Source organism: Macaca nemestrina, chromosome 4 (genome assembly GCF_043159975.1).
Source record: "Macaca nemestrina isolate mMacNem1 chromosome 4, mMacNem.hap1, whole genome shotgun sequence".
Classification (NCBI taxonomy): Eukaryota; Metazoa; Chordata; class Mammalia; order Primates; family Cercopithecidae; genus Macaca; species Macaca nemestrina.
The window spans coordinates 20974079-20996728 of record NC_092128.1 but is presented as its reverse complement, the minus strand read 5'-3'; the positions used below and the strand labels follow the sequence as shown (position 1 = coordinate 20996728).

General features: G+C 44.3%; 2 long non-coding RNA genes and 1 pseudogene across 4 annotated transcripts in view; 2 read left to right on the top strand and 1 right to left on the bottom strand.

Annotated features, from left to right (window-relative positions):
* LOC105471319 (uncharacterized) overlaps nucleotides 1-18758 on the top strand; it is a 36376-nt gene extending 17618 nt beyond the window's left edge. Inside the window, exons 3-5 of one of the 2 annotated variants that reach the window (XR_011621930.1) lie at nucleotides 11671-11788; nucleotides 13055-13163; nucleotides 17693-17874. This is a non-coding gene — a long non-coding RNA (uncharacterized lncRNA). Of the gene's footprint in view, nucleotides 1-11670; nucleotides 11789-13054; nucleotides 13164-17692; nucleotides 17875-18548 lie in introns of those variants that run through there. The other variant, XR_011621932.1, reaches the window with a different exon arrangement.
* Nucleotides 7021-16566, bottom strand: LOC139362721 (uncharacterized). 2 transcript variants are annotated; one of them, XR_011621934.1, is made up of 4 exons: nucleotides 16453-16566; nucleotides 14836-14939; nucleotides 10224-10378; nucleotides 7021-8468 (listed from the first exon to the last, which is right to left on the bottom strand). It is a non-coding gene; the product is annotated as an uncharacterized lncRNA (long non-coding RNA). The 2 variants fall into 2 exon arrangements; XR_011621933.1 differs by having other exon boundaries at nucleotides 7021-10378.
* LOC105471441 (serine/threonine-protein phosphatase 2A 56 kDa regulatory subunit gamma isoform-like) lies at nucleotides 15045-16740 on the top strand (annotated as a pseudogene).
* Nucleotides 18759-22650: the final 3892 nt, after the last annotated feature.

Below are 22650 nucleotides of genomic sequence, written 5' to 3'. Positions count from 1 at the left end.
GGGTAAAGCCACCGTGGAGTCAGGCGGCTGGGGGGGGCTAGCCCGCGAAGTGCGCCCTCGCGTCCACCCCGCTGGCCCTTCAAAGTTACCTTCCCTGTCAGCGGGCCCATGTGTGCCGGCCGCCTCCCCTCCGCCTGCTCCCTCCCGCGACTCAGCCCGGGGGGTCGGGGCCTGGGGCCCAGAGAGGTACGGAGGGGGTTCTGTGAACAGTGGGTCCCCGCTATCAGGTAGAACAGGATGGGGGGGGCAGTTGGTTGCTTGGATTTTAGTGGTCGAGCAACCAGTGTCTTACAGGGTTCAGAGGCTAATTGGAAAGGGGACAGCCAAGGAGGCGGGTTCTCAACAAGGTCCTGCCATATGAGGATATATGGGATTTGATCTAAGTGGCCGCACGCCCAGGTAGGAAAATCTTGGACTTTACCCTAGTGATGACCGCAAGTCGGAAGGTCCCTTCGGGTGGCCACCCTACATCAAAGGCAGGCCATTCGGAGCGACACAGAGTAATTAGCTTACCTTTCCTGATTTCCATACCAAGATCATGGCCCCTTGCTCTTACTTCTTTGAAATTATTTGTAAAGAGAGATAGAGGAGTGCTCTGGGTATTACCCATCCTGTAATAATTTGTAGTCCCTTCCTGTAAAGGAATGTGGGTTTGAATCCCTGCAAAGGAAATCTGATCTGACTTATTAATGATATTTAGTCGCGATCGTGCTCCGACAGCCCAGATCAGAGACAGTTACTGCCCAAACCGCAGACCGGCGCTCGGGGCAGTTCAGGTCAGAGACAGCTACTGCCCAAACCCCAAACCGGCGCTTGGGGCAGTGCAGATCAGAGACAGCTACTGCCCAAACCCCAAACCGGCGGTCGGGGCAGTTCAGATCAGAAACAGCTACTGCCCAAACCCCAAACCGGCGGTCGGGGCAGTTCAGATCAGAAACAGCTACTGCCCAAACCCCAAACCGGCGCTCGGGGCAAACCGGCGGTCGGGGCAGTTCAGATCAGAGACAGCTACTGCCCAAACCCCAAACCGGCGCTCAGGGCAAACTGGCGGTCGGGGCAGTTCAGATCAGAGACAGCTACTGCCCAAACCTCAAACCGGCGCTCAGAGACAGCTACTGCCCAAACCTCAAACCGGCGCTCGGAGCAGTTCAGGTCAGAGACAGCTACTGCCCAAACCCCAAACCGGCAGTCGGGGCAGTGCAGATCAGAGACAGTTACTGCCCAAACCTCAAACCGGCGCTCGGGGCAGTTCAGGTCAGAGACAGCTACTGCCCAAACCCCAAACCGGCGGTCGGGGCAGTGCAGATCACAGACAGTTACTGCCCAAACCGCAAACGCGCTCGGGGCAGTTCAGATCAGAAACAGCTACTGCCCAAACCCCAAACCGGCGCTCGGGGCAGTTCAGATCAGAAACAGCTACTGCCCAAACCCCAAACCGGCACTAGGGGCAAACCGGCGGTCGGGGCAGTTCAGATCAGAGACAGCTACTGCCAAAACCTCAAACCGGCGCTCGGGGCAGTTCAGGTCAGAGACAGCTACTGCCCAAACCCCAAACCGGCGGTCGGGGCAGTGCAGATCAGAGACAGTTACTGCCCAAACCTCAAACCGGCGCTCGGGGCAGTTCAGGTCAGAGACAGCTACTGCCCAAACCCCAAACCGGCGGTCGGGGCAGTGCAGATCACAGACAGTTACTGCCCAAACCGCAAACGCGCTCGGGGCAGTTCAGATCAGAAACAGCTACTGCCCAAACCCCAAACCGGCGCTCGGGGCAGTTCAGATCAGAAACAGCTACTGCCCAAACCCCAAACCGGCGCTCGGGGCAGTTCAGATCAGAAACAGCTACTGCCCAAACCCCAAACCGGCACTAGGGGCAAACCGGCGGTCGGGGCAGTTCAGATCAGAGACAGCTACTGCCCAAACCCCAAACTGGCGCTCGGGGCAAACCGGCGGTCGGGGCAGTTCAGATCAGAGACAGCTACTGCCCAAACCCCAAACCGGCGGTCGGGGCAGTGCAGATCAGAGACAGTTACTGCCCAAACCGCAGACGCGCTCGGGGCAGTTCAGGTCAGAGACAGCTACTGCCCAAACCCCAAACCGGCGGTCGGGGCAGTTCAGATCGTTAGCTAGATCAGACAAGCGCCAGGGGACGTCTCCCACCGGTCTCCGCTGGCCGTCCTATAGCGCGTCCGCCAGGACTGTGCCAGCTCCAGTTTCAGACCTCGCGAGTCGCAGATTCAGATTCAGAACAGACACAGACAGACAAACGGAGACGAGCCGGCTCACCTATCAGTAGATCGATCCTAGTATATCCGTTGACCAGGGGTCTGGTGGGCTTGGGGGAATCCCGGACGAGCCCCCAGATGTTATGCCCAGACCCTCTATTCCCCAAAGAAGACCACCAGAGTCCAGAGTCAAAGCCAAGCGGCAAGGATCTTTATGACAAGTTCGAACTTGGTCCCTCCATTACACAGCATACAAGAGGGCCCCGAACAATGCGAGTGTTTGCTTTTTATAGCCCGAAAGTTACAGGGGAACAAAGGAATTCTTTTGGTTCCCGTGCTTTCAGTAAAACTTTGAACGGCTGCCTCCTTATCGGAGACTTTTCCAGGTGGTGTTTGTACTGGGCTCAGGAAGTTTGAGAGACATATGGCGATATGTGGTGGGATGGGAGGATGGGATGTGTTTGTACTGGGCTCAGGAAGTTTGAGAGATATATGGCGATATGTGGTGGGATGGGAGGATGGGATGTGTTTGTATTGGGCTTGTTCGTTTTGAGCCCGGGGCTGAGGAATGTGCCCAGCTCCTCTCAGTTGGAGCTCTATTATATATTTTGGTAGTGAAACATCATACACATGACACAGATACATAGATAGAAGCAGATCTTAAAGGTTTACACGAGTCTCATTAGCCAGTTTTTAAATAGGTTTTTTTTTCCCCATACACTCTTCCAATTGCCTATTTTATTGCCCTAGGCAATTATTATCTAGGTAACCCTATATTTGTCTTTATAAAGGGACCATTCTTAGGTGAAATGAGATAGAAAACGTTTATTTCAAAAGCACAGAGCTAAGACATTAGTCCTATATATTGTACCATCATTTGCTCAAACCAAGGACAAAATGGTATAAGTAAAAGTTCAGTTAAGATGGCCAGGAAAAGTTTGCTTGCTTACTTGCTCTTTCTGTCTCTCTGCTTCTCTCTCTCTCTCTTTCTTTCTTTTTGTATTAGTTTGTTTTCGCACTGCTGTAAAGAAATACCTGAGATTGGGTAATTTATGAAGGAAAGAGGTTTAATCAGCTCACAGTTGTGCATGGCTGGCAGGCCTCAGGAAACACAATTATGGTGGAAGGGGAAGCAGACATGTCTCACATGGCAGAGGTGAGAGGGACAGAAAAAAGAGAAGGAAGAACTTCCAAACACTTATAAAACCATCAGATCTCATGAGAACTCACTCACTATCACGAGAACAGCATGGAGGAAACTGCCCCCATGATCCGATTATCTCCCTTTCTCGACACGTGGGGACTACAGGTCCCTTCCTCAGTGCATGGGAATTACAATTCGAGATAAGATTTGGGTGGGGACACAGAGCAAAACCATATCACTTTTCATTTTTGAGAGAGGGTCTCACTCTGTCACCCAGGCTGGAATGCAGTGGTGTGATCATGGTTCACTGCAGCCTTGACCTCCCAGGCTCAAGCAATCCTCCTGCTTCAGCTTCCCAAGTAGCTGGGACTGTAACCAACTTTCCCATTTTTTGTAAGAGAAAATTTATTTATTTTTTCTATCTTCTTTTATCTTTCCTCCTTTTCCCACTTTCTAGTTAGTCCTTTAGAAATGCAAGTATAGCCTTTTACCTCCCCTTCACCAGACATTCCCCACAGGGCAAGTTCATTTAACTATCTGCTTAGGAGCTCCAGAAAGGAAATCTCACCCACCAGGAGGTTGCCTTGAGAGATAACAGTCAATTCACAGCCCAAAGTACACGTGCCCACAAAGAAACAGGCAGTCACCGCCTTGACCACCTAGTAGATAAGGTACCAAGCTAACATGTAGAAGTCCCACTTGCTTACTTCCCCCCACCCCATGTGCCATTCATGTTAAGCCCCCTTTAAAAGTGCGCACTTTCTGCTCCAAAAGCAAAGTTATATTTTAGGCAGGAAGCCTGTACTTGTTCCCCTCATCTAGCTTTGGAATTTAAAAAAAAAAAAATCACTTTCTTTATACCAGACCTTAGTTGGACTCTGCAAGCAGCAAATAGCTGAACCTGCATTTTGGTTACAATTTTGGTGGCGCATATAGGGAAAGTGCTGCGTGCTCTGGGTGAGTCTGTGCCTGACAGCCAGGTTTTGCTACCAGGCAAGGTGTGGGGTCACCTGTGAGCACCAGCTGCTCGTGGCTAGCAGATCTCATGACAGGAACATCTGGGAACTTCTCAGCAGCTGCCAAAAATGCTTTTGTTTTGGGGGAGCCTCCCTTGTGCCTCACGGCACACCTGCCTTCAACTCTCTGCTGGTACAAAGAAAGTGACCTCTGTAAAACCTGGCAAACTTTGAAAGTGGCTGAGTTAGCTGGAAGTGCACCCGATCACCCTCTGCTTCTTTTGGGGTGTCACTGGGGCCCTGTTCTACCTCAGACTTGGCTGCTAGTGACAGCATCTGAGCCTTTTAGGTATTTCTATTTGTAAGTGCAGCACCATAGGAGCTTTGCTGGGCCTATGGAACCATTTGGACCTGGGGAGGGGCATTCAGGACCTCACTCAGCCTCCTTGATTGGAGACTCGTTTGGAAGTATGCTGTTTGTTTGCAAGCACTTTGTGAATGGGCCCTGATTTCTTTCTTTCCTCTCTACTTCCAATCTCACTCTTCTATCTTCAGAGAGCCACCTACAGCCTTAGTCCTCTCAACTGCAGGCTCCCCTATCTCTCTATGACTGAAAGAGCTCATCTTGACCAGTTACTTGTGAAGGTGGGAGGGTCCCATCCCATATCATGTGGACCCTGGGTCTGAGTCTCTCCTGAATGGGAGATAAACAAGGGTGATGGGAGTATCAACCCTGTGCCGTGTAAGTGACTGGAAGCTCTTGAGCTCCCTTTCTATCACTTTACTGTTCTTTTTATTTCCTTCTCCTCTCTCTCTCTCATGCCCTGCTTGTAAAACCTGGCTCCTATGCAGAGGCTGGCCAGACTATATATTCCTCTATTTGCTTTTCTGCCTGCTTTAAATCTGCTGTTATACTGGTGTTAAGATAAAAACGACCATTTGGATTCAACTGTTTTTTAATAAACGGATGAGTCTGCATTGATATCTCTTGGCTAGAGTTCAAAAACAAAAGCTATAGGATCTTTGTTTATATGAGTATGTATATGTGTGTTTATGTGTACACACATGTATTTTGTTATATGTTGCTGCTACAAGGTACCAAATTCACTTAAAGTTAAGGAGGACTCATGAGACTTAAGTAAAATCTTCAATAAATAAGTTGGCTTTAAAATTATTGGTGAAATAATATTAGAAATGTCTTATGAATTGTCAATATACATTTTTGTTCAGATTTATTGATCAAGTGGTTTCATATTTATCTCTGCCAGATATTATAAGGCATCAAAATTTGGCATAAAAGTTATAAAACTGTAAACCTAGCCCCAAAAAGAATGATCTTTGTTTGTGTAATTTTTTTTTTTTTTTTGAGACGGAGTCTCACTCTGTCACCCAGGCTGGAGTGCAGTGGCGCGATCTCGGCTCACTGCAAGCTCCGCCTCCCGGGTTCACGCCATTCTCCTGCCTCAGCCTCCGAGTAGCTGGGACTACAGGCGCCCGCCACCGTGCCCGGCTAGTTTTTTGTATTTTTAGTAGAGACAGGGTTTCACCATGTTAGCCAGGATGGTCTCGATCTCCTGACCTCGTGATCCACCCGCCTCGGCCTCCCAAAGTGCTGGGATTACAGGCTTGAGCCACCACGCCCGGCCTGTTTGTGTAATTTTTGATAAATAGTGTCATGCACGTCCATGTGAAGAGACCACCAAACAGGCTTTGTGTGAGCAATAAAGCTTTGTAATCACCTGGGTGCAGGCGGGAGAAAAAGAGAGTCAGCCAAGGGAGATAAGGGTGGGGCCGTTTTATAGGATTTGGGTAGGTAAAGGAAAATTACAGTCACAGGGGCGTTGTTCTCTTGGTGGGCAGGAGTGAGAGTCACAAGGTGCTCAGTGGGGGAGCTTTTTGAGCCAGGAAAGGGAATTTCACAAGGTAATGTCATCACTTAAGGCAAGGACCGGCATTTTCACTTCTTTTGTGGTGGAATGTCATCAGTTAAGTCAGGGGCAGGGCATTTTCTCTTATTTTGTGATTCTTCAGTTACTTCAGGCCATCTGGGCGAATACATGAAGGTCACAGGGGATGCAATGGCTTGGCTTGGGCTCAGAGGCCTGACATTCCTGCCTTCTTATATTAATAAGAAAAATAAAACAAAATAGTGTTGGGGCAGTGAAAATTTTTGAGGGGTGGTATGGAGAGATAATGGGGGATGTTTCTCAGGGCTGCTTAAAGCGGGATTAGGGGCGGTGTGGGAACCTAGAGTGGGAGAGATTAAGCTGAAGGAAGATTTTGTGGTAAGGGGTGATATTGTCGGTTTGTTAGAAGAAACATTTGTCGTATAGAATGATTGGTGATGGCCTGGATGCGGTTTTGTATGAATTGAAAAACTAAACAGAAGATAAAAGGTCTGAGTAAGAGAAGGAGAAAAAAACAGGTATTGAAGGACTAAGAATTGGGAGGACCTAGGACATCTAATTAGAGTGCCCAAGGAGGTTCAGCATAGCCTTGCCAGCAAAGATTATTTATTTACTTTAAGAGGGAATTTAGAGTGGCGGTTTGGGATAGCACCAGGAGATATGAGCTGTGATGGCTTGGAGAAACAGTGTAAACCGGCAGTGTAAACACGAGCAGGGCATTCATGAGTAGTTGAGAACGGACGGTGAATAGGAGTATGACTAGACAGAAGACAGTAGGGATGACAAGTTTTTTGGGGTCCAGTCCAAGTTGGTCTGGTGTCTGGAATGAGACTGGGACTTAATAAAAAGGAGTGTCCACACAGGAGCTCAAATGGGCTGTACCCTGTAGCATTCCGAGGACAGGCCTGAATTGTGAGAAGGGCAAGTGGTAAAGGTATTGTCTAGTCCTTTTTAAGTTGGTGACTGAGCTTGGTGAGGTGTGTTTTTAAAAGACCATTAGTCCATTCTGCCTTTCCTGAAGATTGAGGACGGTAAAGGATATAAAGGTGTCACTGAATACCAAGAGCCTGAGAAACTGCTTGGGTGATTTCACTATTAAAGGCTGGTCTGTTATCAGACTGTATAGAGGTTGGAAGGCCAAACCGAGGAATTATGTCTGACAGAAAGGAAGAAATGACCGCAGTGGCCTTCTCAGGCCCTGTGGGAAAGGCCTCTACCCATCCAGTGAAAGTGTCTACCCAGACTAAGAGATATTTTAGTTTTCTGACTCGGGGCATGTGAATAAAGTCAATTTGCCAGTCCCGGGCAGGGGCAAATCCCCGAGCTTGATGTGTAGGGAAGGGAGGGGGCCTGAACAATCCCTGAGGAATACTAGAATAGCAGATGGAACAACTGATAAGTGATTTCCTTGAGGACAGATTTCCACGATGGAAAGGAAATGAGAGGTTCTAAGAGATGAGCTAGCGGCTTGTAACCTACATGGAAGAGGTTATGAAATGATGATAGAACAGAATGGAAGGAGGTATTTTCCTTGGTCCAAGAACCCTTTGCCTTGTGTCGGAAGAGATAGGTGGAAGTTTCAGCGGGGGAGTAGGTGGGAGTGGCCAGATGATGAGAAAAACTGCCATGAGGGATAGAAGTTGGAAAGCTAGCTGCTTTTTTAGCTACCTTATCAGCATAAGCATTGCCCTGAGCGATGGGATCTGATGCCTTTTGATGGCCCTTGCAGTATCTGACTCCAGCTTCCTTTGGAAGTAAAGCAGCCTGGAGAAGAGTTTTGTATTAAAGAGGCATTAATGATGGAGGACCCTTGCTTAGTGAGGAAACCTTTCAGCCCATAAAACAGCATGGTGGTGCAGGATATGGAAGGCATATTTAGAGTCAGTATAAATATTGATGCAACAGTTATGGAGGCAAGGGAAACAGACCCTTGGAAAGAAGGTAATGTGGAGTTGGTAGCCTCCATATTAATTAAGAAGAGGACGGACTTACCTTCCACTGTAAGAGTTACCAAAAGCGCCTGTGATGGTCCTGTAGGCTTCCTAGGCGATCGGGCAGTGTCAGTCTTCAGCCGCTAAGCCGAGAAGATCTGGGAAGGAGTCAGTCAGAGCCTTGGGCCAGTTGGAACAGTCCAGTTTCCAGTGGGGTCCCGCACAGATGGGACACAGCTTAGGAGGATTCCGGGGCTGCGGGCATGCCTTGGCCCAGTGGCCAGATTTCCAGCACTTGAAGCAAGATCCTGGGGGAGGAAGTCCTGAAGGAACGCTTGACCCCTGTGGCTTAGGCGTTTTGAAGTTCTTGTGTGCTGGAGATATGGCTGGGGTTTCTCTCACAGCGGAGGCAAGTAATTGCAACTCTTCTCTATTATTGTACACCTTGAAGGTGAGGTTAATTAAGTCCTGTTGTGGGGTTTGAGGGCCGGAATCTAATTTTTGGAGCTTTTTCTAATGTCGGGAGCTGACTGGGTGATAAAATGCATATTAAGAATAAGGCGGCCTTCTGGTTCCTCTGGGTCTAGGGTGGTGAAGCGTCTAAGGGTTGCTGCTAAGTGGGCCATGAACTGGGCTGGGTTTTCGTCTTTACCTGGGGTAGTTTCTTTAAGTTTGTTGTAATTAACAGCTTTGTAAGCTGACTTTTTAAGCCCTTCAACTAGGCAGGAAACCATGTAATCTCGCCTAGCTATACGTGGGGAATCTGCCTGATAGTTCCGTTGGGGATCCTCTCGGGGAGCTGCTCTAATACCTTCCTGGAGGTCTGGCTCATGAAGCCGGCGGTTATTGGTGTGAGATTGGGCTAGAGAAAAAACTCTTTCCCGTTCATCTGGGGAGAGGGTAGAAGTTAGGATGACATTTAAGTCACTCCAGGTTAAATTGTAGGATGGAAGTCCTGTATATATTTAGTGGGGTCTGATTGAGAAAGAGCCTAAACGCTGGCTGATTTGGGAAAGGTCTGATAGAGAAAAAGGAGCATTAACCTTGACTGTGCCTTTAGCTCTAGCCACTTTTTAAAGAGGAAATTGCTGGGCAAGTGGGGGAGGGCTAGTCAAGGAACGAAACTGTAAGCCAGACTGGGTGTAAGGAGGGGAGATAAAAGGATTATAGGGTGAGGGAGCGGAGGCTGAGGAAAAATTGGGACCTAGCTTGGCCTGGCGAGGAGGGGAGAGGTCAGATGGGTCTGTAGAAAAGGAAAATTAGAAAGACTCAGCGATACTTGGGGTTGGGACTGAGGGGACAGGCGGGAGGGAAAGAAGGAGAATTTGGGACAAGTTGCATTGGGAACAGAGACTAGGGAGGGACCAATGTGTAAAAGAATGCTTGGACGTCAGGCACCTCAGATCGTTTGCCCATTTTATGACAAGAATTATTTAGATCTTGTAGGATGGAAAAATTGAAAGTGCCGTTTTCTGGCTATTTGGAACTACTGTCGAGTTTGTATTGGGGCCAAGTGGTATTGCAGAAGAAAATAAGATGCTTAGATTTTAGGTCAGGTAAGAGTTGAAGAGGTTTTAAGTTCTTAAGAACACAGGGTAAGGGAGAAGAAGGAGGAATGGAGGGTGGAAGGTTGCCCACGGTGAAGGAGGCAAGTTTAAAGAGAAGGGTAGAGACATAGAGAAGGGGGTGGGGAGCAGCCCTGGACTGCAACATGGGTGAGCAGCCAAAGCAGGTGTCCCCGCAATTGACTTGCCACCAAGGGAACATGGGTGAATGATCAAGGCAGACGTCCCCGCAGAGAACAGACACCAATGGAACGTGGGTGAATAATCAGAGAGGCGTCCCCGCAATGATTAAACACCAGGGGAAGGCTGCCTTCCTGAGTCCGTGACCAGCATTTTGGGTCCACGGATAAAACATGTCTCCTTTGTCTCTACCAGAAAATGAAAGGAATTGAAATTAAGAGAAGGGAGAGATTGAAGGGTGGCGCCAAGATTGAAAGGAGAAAGAGGTTGAGGGATAGCTGAGGTTGGAGAAGAAGAGAGTAAAAAGAGGTCGCTTACCGGATTTAAAATCGGTGAGATGTTCCTTGGGCTGGTTGGTCTGAGGACCCGAGGTCGTAGGTGGGTCTCTTCACGGAGTGAGGATGAGGACAGCAGATTGGTCTCCCGAAGGAGTCCCGCTGACCCGGGTCTTCGGCACCAAATATTTCACGTGTCTGTGTGAAGAGATCACCAAACAGGCTTTTTGTGAGCAACACGGCTGTTTATTTCACCTGGGCACAGGCGGACTGAGTCCGAAAAAGGAGCCAGCAAAGGGTGGTGGGATTATCATTGGTTCTTATAGGTTTTGGGATAGGCGGTGAAGTTAAGAGCAATGTTTTGGGGGCAGGGGGTGAAGCTCACCAAGTACATTCTCAAGGGTGGGGAGAATTACAAAGAAACTTCCTACGGTTGGGGGAAATTACAAAGTACATCTATCTGTGAGGGTGGGGCAGAAGCAAATCACAATGGTGGAATGTCATCAGTTAAGCTATTTTCACTTCTGTGGATCTTCAGTTGCTTCAGGCCGTCTGGATGTATACGTGCAGGTCGCTGGGGATATGATGGCTTAGCTTGGGCTCAGAGGCCTGACAAATAGGACATTTAATATTGTTTAACAGGAACAGCTAAATCTTCTAAGTCAGCACTCCTCAACCTTCTTGGCACCAGGGGCTGGTTTCGTGGAAGACAATTTTTCCATGGACCCCGTGAAGAAGGTAATGGTTTGGGGATGATTCAAGCACATTGCATATATTGTGCCCTTTATTTCTATTATTATTACATTGTATATATAATGAAATAATTCTACAACTCACCACAATGTAGAATCAGTGGGAGCCCTGGGCTTGCTTTCCTGTAACTAGACTGTCCCATCTGGGGATGATGGAAGATAGTGACAGATCATTAGGCATTAGAGTCTTAAAAGAAGCACACACCCTCGATCCCTCTCGTGCACAGTTCACAATAGGGTGCATACTCCTATGAGACTCTAATGCCACTGCTGCTCTGACGGGAGGCAGAGCTCAGGCAGTAATGCAAGCAATGGGGAGTGGCTGTAAATACAAATGAAGTTTCACTTGCTTGCCTGCTTACCTCCTGGTGTGCAGTATGGCTCCCAACAGGCTATGGACTGGTCCATAGTCCATAGCCTGAGGGTTGGGGACCCCTGTTCTAAGTTATCAACAAAATGTCCATGTATTTGACTATAAGGTTCTTACTTAAATAAACAACTGATGTTCACAAGCTTTAAAAGTGGTTAATAGAGAAATAACTTTAAATAATGACCACCTTTGTGTCATAACCTAGTTTTCAGAAGTAATCTAAATAAATGTTTAAAAATGAGAAAATGGTTAAAAATGAGAAAATGGTTAAAAATGAGAAAATAAATGAGACAAATGCTTAGAAAAAATAAACTTTTTGTATAATTTAAAATCTTAAATCTGTTTTTTTTTTTTTTTTTTTGAGACAGAGCCTTGCTCTGTCACCTAGGCTGGGGTACAGTGGAGTGATTTCTGTTCACTGCAACATCTGTTTCCCGAGCTCAAGTGATTCTTCTGCCTCAGCCTCGCAAGTAGCTGAAACCACAGGTGCATATCACCATATCCTGCTTTTTTTTTTTCCTTTGTATTTTTGGAAGAGACAAGGTCTTGCCATGTTGCCCAGGCTGGTCTTGAACTCCTGAGCTCAAGCAATCTGTCTGCCTTGGCCTCCCAAAGTGCTGGGATGACAGGCGTGAGCCACTGTGCCTAGCCTATTTTGGATGCTTATTGAATATTTGGATCATTTCCAATTAAGAAATGATTATATGGGAAATATGTTCCAAAATTGTGAACTATAAAATGCTAATATTGCATCTATAAAATGCTAGTATCTGACAGGCAGTTCAGGATTTATTACTTCCCAGGTTTATATCAAATGTGCCAAAGAAGATGTGTTCTTATTGAGAAAAAGAATACTTTCATCTAATTCAAAAGTTATCTAAAAGTTTATTCAAATTATGGATTTGAAAAGGTTATTGCATCCATGTAACTTTCTGTATTGCCTTTAAAGTACTTCTGCCGTTAAGTCATAGGGCTTTGACTCCTTACATCTAAAAAGGGCACATGATAATGTCATGTCTAGCCTCAAGTCTCTTGAATAGTTAAAAATCCTTTGCAAGCTCAATAGTAACTGCTCTAGACTCCTGGAAAAAGCAACAGCAACCACCTTGTGCTAACTCAGTGGCTAAGGCTTTGCTCTTTCACATTGGCAGCCTAGGTTCAACTCCTGGCTTTGGAAGTAAGTCCTTTCTGGTTACTTCCATGGTAGTCATGGGACTTACAATTTGTTGATTCTTTTTCTTCTCCATGGACAGCTTCTGATTTCCTCTCTTGAATTTTCTTTTCTCTGAGCCACCCTACTGGGAATTCTAGATCTTGTGAAAACTGCTTGCTATCTTTTTGGAGATACCTCATACATCCATGGTTAAGTCATAACCTTCATTAAAGCTTATTGGTTTCACTTGGGAGAATACTTTTGGGGGAAAACAAAACAAAACAAAACAAAACTTAAAGGCCAGAGGTGTCAGCTGTTTTTCCCAGCTAGAATCTGGTAATAAGAGATTTTAAAAGATTTTTGTTTTTTGTTTTTTTTAGAAAAAAAAGCTCTATCATTAAAAGTCAGCCCAACTAAATGCTGATATGTATTATATACATATTATATAAGTATATATAATATATAATCATAATATACAACATATATAATTTTAATATATGTTTATATGATATAATAATTTATATATGATAGATATATACATATATCCAGTCAACTGAATTCTGTCTGTCTTCATGCTACCCTCAACGCTCACATGAGAGGGCCTAAGGTAATTTCTGATATCCTGGAACTCCTTGGGAGAAACAGAGAAGGCACTGCAGACACCATTTCAGGAGAAACCTCTGTTTTCCTCATGGAACTCCAAGAATTGTGAGTAGAAAGATCCCTATCAAAATCTAAGGCTCTGTTCTGTTTTGCATTGTGTTACCCGACCTTTTTGACTTTTAGGGGCATCAGAAATTACTTTGCATTACAGTAGAACTTTTAGCCTTGGTGCGTAATAGCTAGGTAACAAATATATTTCTAGGGATGGTTAATGGCAGTTGCTTACAGTGTGTAGGCATTACTACAGGCTGGTACTTCTTTCTTGCATTTAAATAGGAAGAAAAGCATGCTCTATTGGCACCTAAAAGGCATGGAATGGGGGATGGGTCGATTATAAAATGGGCTGATTGACTTTGGTTTGCCCATCGGCCTCTGGAGAATGCCCTTGAAGTGAAAGGCACCAGTGAAACCATTGTACTGTCTTCTCCTATATCATTTCCTTCAATTCTGCAGGACAGCCTGTCACCCAGGCTGGAGTGCAGCGACACAAGCTTGGATCACTGCAATCTCCGCCTCCTGAGCTCAAGCAATCCTCCCACCTCAGCCTCCTGAATAGCTGGGACTAAAGGCACAAGCCACCACACCCACCTAATTTTTGTAGTTTTTGGTGGAGATGGGACTTCACCACGTTTGCCCAGATGGGTCTCAAACTGCTGAGCTCAAGAAATCCACCCACCTCAATCTCCCAAAGTGCTGGGATTACAGACATGAGCCACCACACTGGGCCTCCTTTTTTTTTTTCCTTTGAGACGGGGTCTCCCTCTTTTGCCTAGGCTGAGTGCAGTGGTGAAATCACAGCTCACTGCAACTTCAACTACCCAGGCTTAGGTGATCCTCCCACCTCAACCTCCCAAGTAGCTGGACCACAGGCATGCACCACCATGCTTGGCTAGTTGTTTTTTTTTGGTTGTATTTTTTGTATTTCATCATGTTGCCCAGGCTGGTCTTGAACTCCTGGGCTCAAGCAATTCACACCTCAGCCTCCCAAAGTGCTGGGATAACAGGAGTCACCACCCCTGGCCTTTTATTAAGAATAGTACACTAATGCAAAGATGAAATTTCACTTTTGCTTTTGAACAACACTTTCATGCATTTACTAAAAGATAATGAAAGATTTTTTTTTCCTTTTAAATAAACAACCAAAAAAAAAAAAAAAAAGAGGGAAGGGAGAGAGAGAAAAGTCAGATTCGGGTTAGCCTCATGCTGTCTTTATTGGGTCTTGTATGGAAAGTTGAGTTTACTCTCAATCAACAAGTAACATTTTTGCTTTTTAAAAAATGTCTGAGCTGCCACCACAGCTACTGCAGCCTTTGGGTGCCTAGAAAAGGGGAATGAGAACAGTGAATGACTCAGTCCCCCATGGCAGTGGTGGTGGTTGTGGCCAGGGAGGCATGATGACGAGGTGGGGGCACTGCAGCTTCGAAGAGTAGGCAATGGTGGGGTGGTGTGTTTGGGGTGGGGCCAGGGCGGGGTGTTGGGGGCAGCACGTGAATAAAAAGAATCATCAAAAGCAGGGAAAAGTGGAAAAAGTTTAAAAGAAGGACAAGACACAGTAAGATCAGAGCAAATTTCCTTCAGGAAAAATAGCCTTGTTGCTGTCCCATCTACAGTATCTGCTAAAATAAATGTACCAATCTGTCAGCCCATAGTGAAGAAAGACAAACAGCAAAATTCGTCAAGGTTTAGCGTGAGCAATAATAAAGAACTCAAACACTACCATCTTTAAACGATGTTCCTCCTGCTGATCCAGAGACACTTTTCATTTGGAAGTTACATCAGTGTTGTGTCCTCTTTGACTTTGTTTCTGATCCACAAAATGACCTAAAGTGGAAGGAAGTACAATGAGCTACTTTAAGTGAAACGGAAGAATTTATCACCCATCATTGGAATTGGATCACAGAACCTGTTTACCCAGAGGTAGTCCATATGTTTGAAGTTGACATGTTTCAAACATTACCACCTTCTAGTGTCCAGAAGCTGAATTTGGCCCAGAGAAAAACAAACCAATGTCAGAAGCAACCTGGCCTCATTTACAGTTTGTTTATGAATATTTCTTAAGATTTTTAGAGGCCGGGCACTGTGGCTCATGCCTGTAATCCCAGCACTTTGGGAGTCTGAGGCAGGTGGATCACGAGGTCAGGAGATCGAAACCATCCTGGCTAACACGGTGAAACCTCGTCTCTACTAAAAATACAAAAAATTAGCCAGGCATGGTGGTGGGAACCTGTAGTCCCAGCTACTCGGGAGGCTGAGGCAGGAGAATGGCATGAACCCGGGAGGCGGAGCTTGCAGTGAGCCGAGATTACACTACTGCAGTCCAGCCTGAGCCACAGAGCGAGACTCCGTCTCAAAAAAAAAAAAAAAGATTTTTAGAGTCTCCAGGTTTCCAACCTAATACAGCAAAGTAATATATTGGTCAGAAGTTTGCACTGCAGCTTTTAGAGTGCTTTGACAGTGAAGATGCTAAGGGAAGAGTTTTTTGTTGTTGTTTAGTTTTTTCTTTGTTTGTTTTGAGACAGAATTTTGCTCTCTCACCCAGGCTGGAGTGCAGTGGCACAATTACAGTTCACTGACTGCAACCTCTGCTACCCAGGTTCAAGCAATTCTCCCACCTCAGCCTCCTGAGTAGCTGGGACTACAAGGCATGTGCCACCACACCTGGCTAATCTTTGTATTTTTTATAGAGATGGGGTTTCACCATGTTGCTCAGGCTGATCTTGAACACTTGGCCTCAAGTGATCTACCCACCTCACTCTCCCAAAGTGCTGCGATTACAGGTGTAAGCCATGTGCCTGACCTGGGAAAGAGCTTTTCCTTAAACAAGCCTTTGCAGAATCTATGGGAAATTCTTAGGCTTGAGAGCTTACATAAGAAAACAGATAAATATTACATTTCATAGGTTTATTTATGAAACAGCTTCACGATGGTATAGCAGAGTTACTAGATATATTGGGAAGTATAATTAATGGATTTGTTTTACCACTAAAAGAAGAGCACAGATTTTCTTATTCAAGGTGCTATACCTTTGCACAAAGTGAAACCTCTGAGTGTCTACCATCCGCAGCTGGCATATCATGTAGTACAGTTTTTAGAAAAGGATAGCACCCTCACTGAATCAGTGGTGAAGACACTTCTCAAATATGGGCCAAAGCCTTACAGTCCAAAAGAAGTAATGTTCTTAAACAAATTAGAAGAAATTTTAGATGTAATTGAACCATTGGAATTTGGAAGATCATGGAGCCTCTCTTCTGGCAGCTAGCCAAATGTGTCTCCAGCTCACACTTCCAGGTGGCAGGTGGCAGAGCAAGCACTCTATTACTGGAATAATGAATACCTTATGAGCTTGATCAGTAACAACGCAGCAAAGATTCTGCTCATCACGTTTCCATCCTTGTACTGCAATTCAAAGACCCATTGGAACAAGACAATACATGGCTTGATATCCAGCATCCTGAAGCTCTTCATGGAGATGAACCAAAAGCTGTTTAATGACTGTACCTAACTGTTCAAAGCAGAGAAACTGAAAGAGAAGCTAAAAATGAAAGAACAGGAAGAAGCATTGGTTAAAATAGAAAATCTAACCAAAGCCAATCATGAGGTACTAAAAAAGAGCGTAACATGAAAACGTCCAGGGTGTTACTTGAATGCTTTTATAAGATAGGAATATATCTTCATCCTGAGAAGGAGGGATATCATTTTGGCTAACTAAATGACTTATAGTGACCTGGGATTCTATTTTGTAATAGCAAGTGTTTAAACCTTTGATATTTAACAAACTTTCCGAAATCAAATTCTAAGCTTTTTCTTTGATCTGGCTAACCCTTTTAGATATTAGGTAGCCTAAAGTCCAAAAGGGACATATTTGGCTTATTTGGCATATTAAAACCATACAAAAAACATTACCAAATATAAAATGGTGTTTAAACTTTCTTTGGGTTATATTCATATAAATATATTATTAGCTTGTGTTCCAAAATTGTATAAGATTCCCATAATTCTGATATGTCCTATAATTCTGATATGTCTATATATTATCAGTAACAATTATAATTGTTAAGTTAAATTATTTTGTGCCATAAGGTGATCAGACTTTAACCATAGCTGTTCTGAGCCTTTAGCCCCTCACCTGGCCTGGGCAGCCCCTCCCCTGACCCTGCCATGAGCAGCCCCCTTGCCCCAGTACTCTTCAGGACCTGGTGGCCTGGCACTCACTTTGCAGGCCTGAGTGGCAGTGAGCCAAGTTATTTGTTAGGCTCAGGGAGAGAGCTGGCAATCCCCAGAGGAAAGGGAGGCTCAAACCCCTCTGTATGCAGTTGCCAATTGTTATTTCACTCTGATTCTTTTCAAAGGCAGTTTTATAATCAGCTGTAGGACTCTGAAAAGTGCCCTGGAATCTAGGTTTCTGATAACTTTGAAAATTGTGAAATTAGAATAGAGGGAAAAACTTCCAAGACTCCCATGGAGAGTTAATGTGTTCATAAATGTCAAGCAGAACAGGAGTTAATTACATGGAAGACCAAAATAGTCTTTTTATGACTTTTTGTTTGAAACATGCTACTTCTTTTGTTTTACAGAGTTCAGAAAACTTTTTGTCTTTTGTACTGTTTGCAGCTTTTAACAATTGGGTAAAGTACACTCTTGTGAGCAAAATTTAGAGCATATTTCTTTCTCTCTACCTGGTTTCCTTAGAATTTGAAAACGATTTGTAAGTATACTTAATTTATGGCAGTATAGTTGTTTGCACAAGTTCAATAAGAATCTTTTTTCTGTTGTAACAAGACACCATTGGAGACCCTGGTTATTTTACCAAGGTTTTGACTAGAGTGGCATACTTTCAGGTATAAACAAACTGCTTTAAGGAATCAAAGTTGACTTACAGAGCCAATAAAAGCCCCTTGGGAAAATTGGCCTCATACCTTGTCTACACAGTCCTTGTATAGAGTCCTCACCTGTGGTAAGTAAAGAATGTCACCTTCTGACAGGTCCAGGAGCCCCAAATTATCTTGAGGTCTTAAGGAGAGGAATTCCCCCAACTCATATAGGTATTTGCAGGTACAGATAACTCCATGACTGGGCTCAAGGCTTTAAAAATCTAATCTGAGATTCCTTATGGAATAAAGGAATCAAACACTACCAGCGAAGCCAATTTTAGAAAGAGTCTACGTGGCAAGTAATTATTCTTGTTATACTTTATGCAAATATTCAGGCCACATATAAGACTGAAATTTATTATGCAAATAAATTGGTTCTACAATGACTTGTCTTTAGTAAGAATAATTAGAGAGAAAAATATATGTTTTAGAAAAAAACCCATAGTACACCTGTTGTTAGAGTCTAGTTGTGTTCACTGTTTGTGAGTTTTTATTTTCTGCAATTTGGACTGAATCCTGAATTCCATCCAGCCTTCAAGTCCCAAATTATTGCTTTCAGATTTTTCTGGCTTGGAATCAATGAAATTACTACTGCATTATTCCTTGTAATAGAGATGAGAAAGACATGTCAGACTACCACAGCCTTCCTCCTCTGTAACTAAAGATGCTTTGAGTCTAACATCTGAATAAATTGTGCTCAGTGTTAACCTTTGTTTTTCTTCTGTCTCCATAGAAATGCCTCTTATTAATAATCTGTTTGCCTTCATCACATGTAGAGGCCTAGCCCATCTGCAATGCCACCTCCGGGATGGGACGCAACTATTTAACTAACCTGATCCATTCTCAAGAACTAGACAGTGCTTATGACTAGGTTCATGAGTATTCATAGCTCTTCCTGGAACCTGTTAAATACATATTTAGCCAACCTGTCATTATATCCAATTATGACGGGCAGTGGGCAACCTATATGATAGTTAAGACTAACTGCTGTGTACACATCCCAGTAAATTTGGGAAATGTCTCAGATAGCCCTGCAAGACACATCCCAACAAATCAAAGCTATGTCTGACTCCACATTGTCACTAGACCAGTGATTATTGTCCTGACTCAGATCAGTACCATCCTGGTAGCAAAAGCTGGCTGTAACATTGGCCCTGATTTCAAGGATAAGCATGTCCCTCTGTTGTGCAGTTCAATGCTGCTGCACCCTCCGTATGGGAATGCAAGACGGACTTTCCCCAGAGACTTTCCAGACCTTGCACCATAATGGTCCAACAAATATCATCTGCAAAGTCCAGGTATTCGTAAATATTTCCAAATCCAAACAGATCAATTCCATACCAACACCCAATAACTACACCGTCTTTCAGCAGGAAGTAGCCAGAATAAATACAGTACCCCAATTTCACAGAGATGGAAGGGAACTTGGCAGTGGGGAACTGTAATCAAGTACTCCCATTTTCCTAAGAAATAGTTTAATTATTTTTTCCTCTCTTCTTCTCTTTTTCCTCCTTGTCCCCACTTTTTACTTAGTCCTTTAGAAATGCAAATTTCTAAATTTGAATAGCCTTTTACCCCTCCTTCACCAGACATTCCCTACAGGGCAAATTCACCTAACTATATGCTTAGGAGCTCCGGAAAGGAAACCTCACCCACCAGGAGGTTGCTTGGAGAGATAACAGTCAATTTACAACCCAAAGTATGCCTGCCCATGGAGACACCAACAGTCACTGGCTTGATCACCTGGTAGATAGGGCACTAAGCTAACATTGCCAACCCCTCACCTGCTCACTTCCCCCCACCCCTTGTGCCATTAATGCTAAGCCCCCTTTAAAAGTGCTTGCTTTCTGATCCAAAAGAAAAGTGGTACCCTTAGGCAAGAAGTCTTATGACTTCTTCCCCTAAGCTAGCTTCGGAATAAAATATCGCTTTCTTTATACCAGACCTCACCCTTATTAAATGGACTATGTTGGCAGTGAGCAGCTGAGCCTCCATTTTGGTTATAAGACTACAGGGCATGCCACCAAGCCCAGTTATTTTTAATTTTTTTTTGCTAAAGGTGGGGTCTCACTATGTTGCCCAGGGTGGTCTCAAACATCTGGCTTCATGTGATTCTCCCACCTTGACCTCCTAAAGTGCTGGGATTACAGATGTGAGCCACTGTGCTCTGCCTCTATTTTGGCTTTTTAACTTAACTTATTCCCTATGTAGATAACTGGTTTTCGGTAAGGAAAGGGCCAGGAAAGCATGCAGCTTTAATGTTTAAATACGTAACAAGTAGGCAAAGCTGGAAAGCAGAACACAGATGCCCCAAAATCAAGGATCCCATTTTACATTGAATCTCGGGTCCCCAAAAAGAGGGGAGTACAGTGGAATGTGAACGTGCAATGCTTTTATAATACACTTCACTGCAGGGACATTCTCCCAAGATTGGTGGACAACTCAACACTAATCAGCCCACTCTGATCAGCCCATCCCCCACAGGAGTCTTATCCCTTATTGGAGAGTGAGGGTGTTTACATAGCTTTTAAACACCCAAAAGCACCTTTTTTCCCCTCCAAGTGTGCCACAAAATAAGTAGCACCTTGGAGTAATAACCATTCACTATAAGTAACTACCACGAGCCATCTCTAAGAGTGCATCTCTTACTTAACTATTACACACACCAAGGTTATTTTTGCATCATGCAAAGTAATTTCTGGTACCCCCCAAAAGCCAAAAAGACCACATAACACAATCCAGAAAGAACAGTTTTAGATCTGAGAGGACTATGTCCATTTACAGCTTGGGATTCCCTGAGGAAAAAAAGCAGCTGCTCCCGAAAAGGAGTCTGTGGCACCTTTTTATGTTTTTCTTAAGGGTTCTTGGACTGTTAGAATTTACAATATATGAAGAAAAGGGTGAAATAAAACTAACTTGAAGAACAATTCTTAAAAAAAAGAAGTGAACATAGAAACCAAACACATAGGTTCTTTAAAAAGGTTCCAGTCATCTGAAAAAAAAAATTCCCAAAAATAGAATTTAAAAAAAAGGGAAGAAAAGTATAAGGCCTTTTAAATACACACACACACGTGTATATATATGTGTATATGTTTATAGAGAAAGAGAGACAGAGAGAGAGAGAGAACACTTGAATATCAGCTTTTAATTAAGCTGATTTTTAGCCACAGAGCTCTTTAAAAAAACAATTCTTTCAAGTCTCCTGTTACCAGATTTTAGCCAGGACAACAGCTGATATTTTTGGCTTTTGAGTTTCTTTACCAAAGGTATCTTTCTAAGCGTCTCAACCAAAATTATGACTTAATCATGGGTGCACGAGTCATCTCCAAAGAGGTGGCAAACAATTTTTACACGACCCAGAATCACCCTAAAGATAGCTCAGAGAAAGGAAAACGCAGGACAAGAAATCAGAAACTGTCCATGGAAGGAAAAAAGATCAATAAATGGCGAAAGCCACAGAAATATCAAACCAGAAAAGACTAATTCCCTGGCTGGGTATTGAACCCATGCAGCATTAGTCAAATGGGAGAAACTTAGCTACTGTACTATAGCATGGGGTGGTGTGTTAACCTGTATTTGCGTTGCTATAAAGAAATACCTGAGCCTGGGTAATTTATAAAGAAAAGAGGTTTGATTGGCTCATGGCTCTGCGGGCTTTAAAAGAAGCATCGTGCTGGCATCTACTTCTGGTTAGGCCTCAGGAAACTTACAATGATGATAAAAAGTGATAGGGAGCCTTCTCTTGGCCATGTCACATGCCAAGAGTGAGAGAGAGAGAGAGAGAGAGAAAGAAAAGAGGTCCTAGACTCTTAAACAACCAGATCTTACATAAACTAAGAACTCACTTATCACCAAGGGAATGGTGCTAAACTATTCATGAGGGATCTGCTCCTATAATCCAATCACCCCCCACCAGATCCCACCTCCAACATTGAGAATCACATTCAACATGCGATTTGAGAGGACAAATACCCAAACCATATCAAGTGATCTCCACTGATCTTCCTGGAAGGAATCTAGAGCAGGCAGTTTTGAACTTGCAAATGATTTTAACTTTTAGGTCAAAACTTTTTTTTTCAGTCTTTTAATTTTATCAAGAGAATTTTTTTTTTTTTTTTTTTTTTTTTTTTCTTTTAGACGGAGTCTTGCTTTGTCACCCAGGCTGGAGTGCAGCGGCCAGATCTCAGCTCACTGCAAGCTCCGCCTCCCAGGTTCACGCCATTCTCCTGCCTCAGCCTCCCGAGTAGCTGGGACTACAGGCGCCCACCACCTCGCCCAGCTAGTTTTTTGTATTTTTTTAGTAGAGACGGGGTTTCGCCAGGTTAGCCAGGATGGTCTCCATCTCCTGACCTTGTGATCCACCCGTCTTGGCCTCCCAAAGTGCTGGGATTACAGGCTTGAGCCACCGCGCCCAGCTATCAAGAGAATTTCTAAGGCTAGCCATGATACTAGTATATGTCCTTTTAAAATTTCTGTTTTTCCCATTAATTATTTAGAATAAGAAATGTATAAAATGTTTTTTATTTTCAATGGTGTACTTAGTTCCGATAGTAACTCAATGCAAAAGCCTCTTGAAAGCCCAGGTAGTAATTTTCCAGGTTTCTTTCTACATAAGCAAGAGGTATTCCTGGAGAGGGCTTCGAGGAGGCAGTCCCCATGAT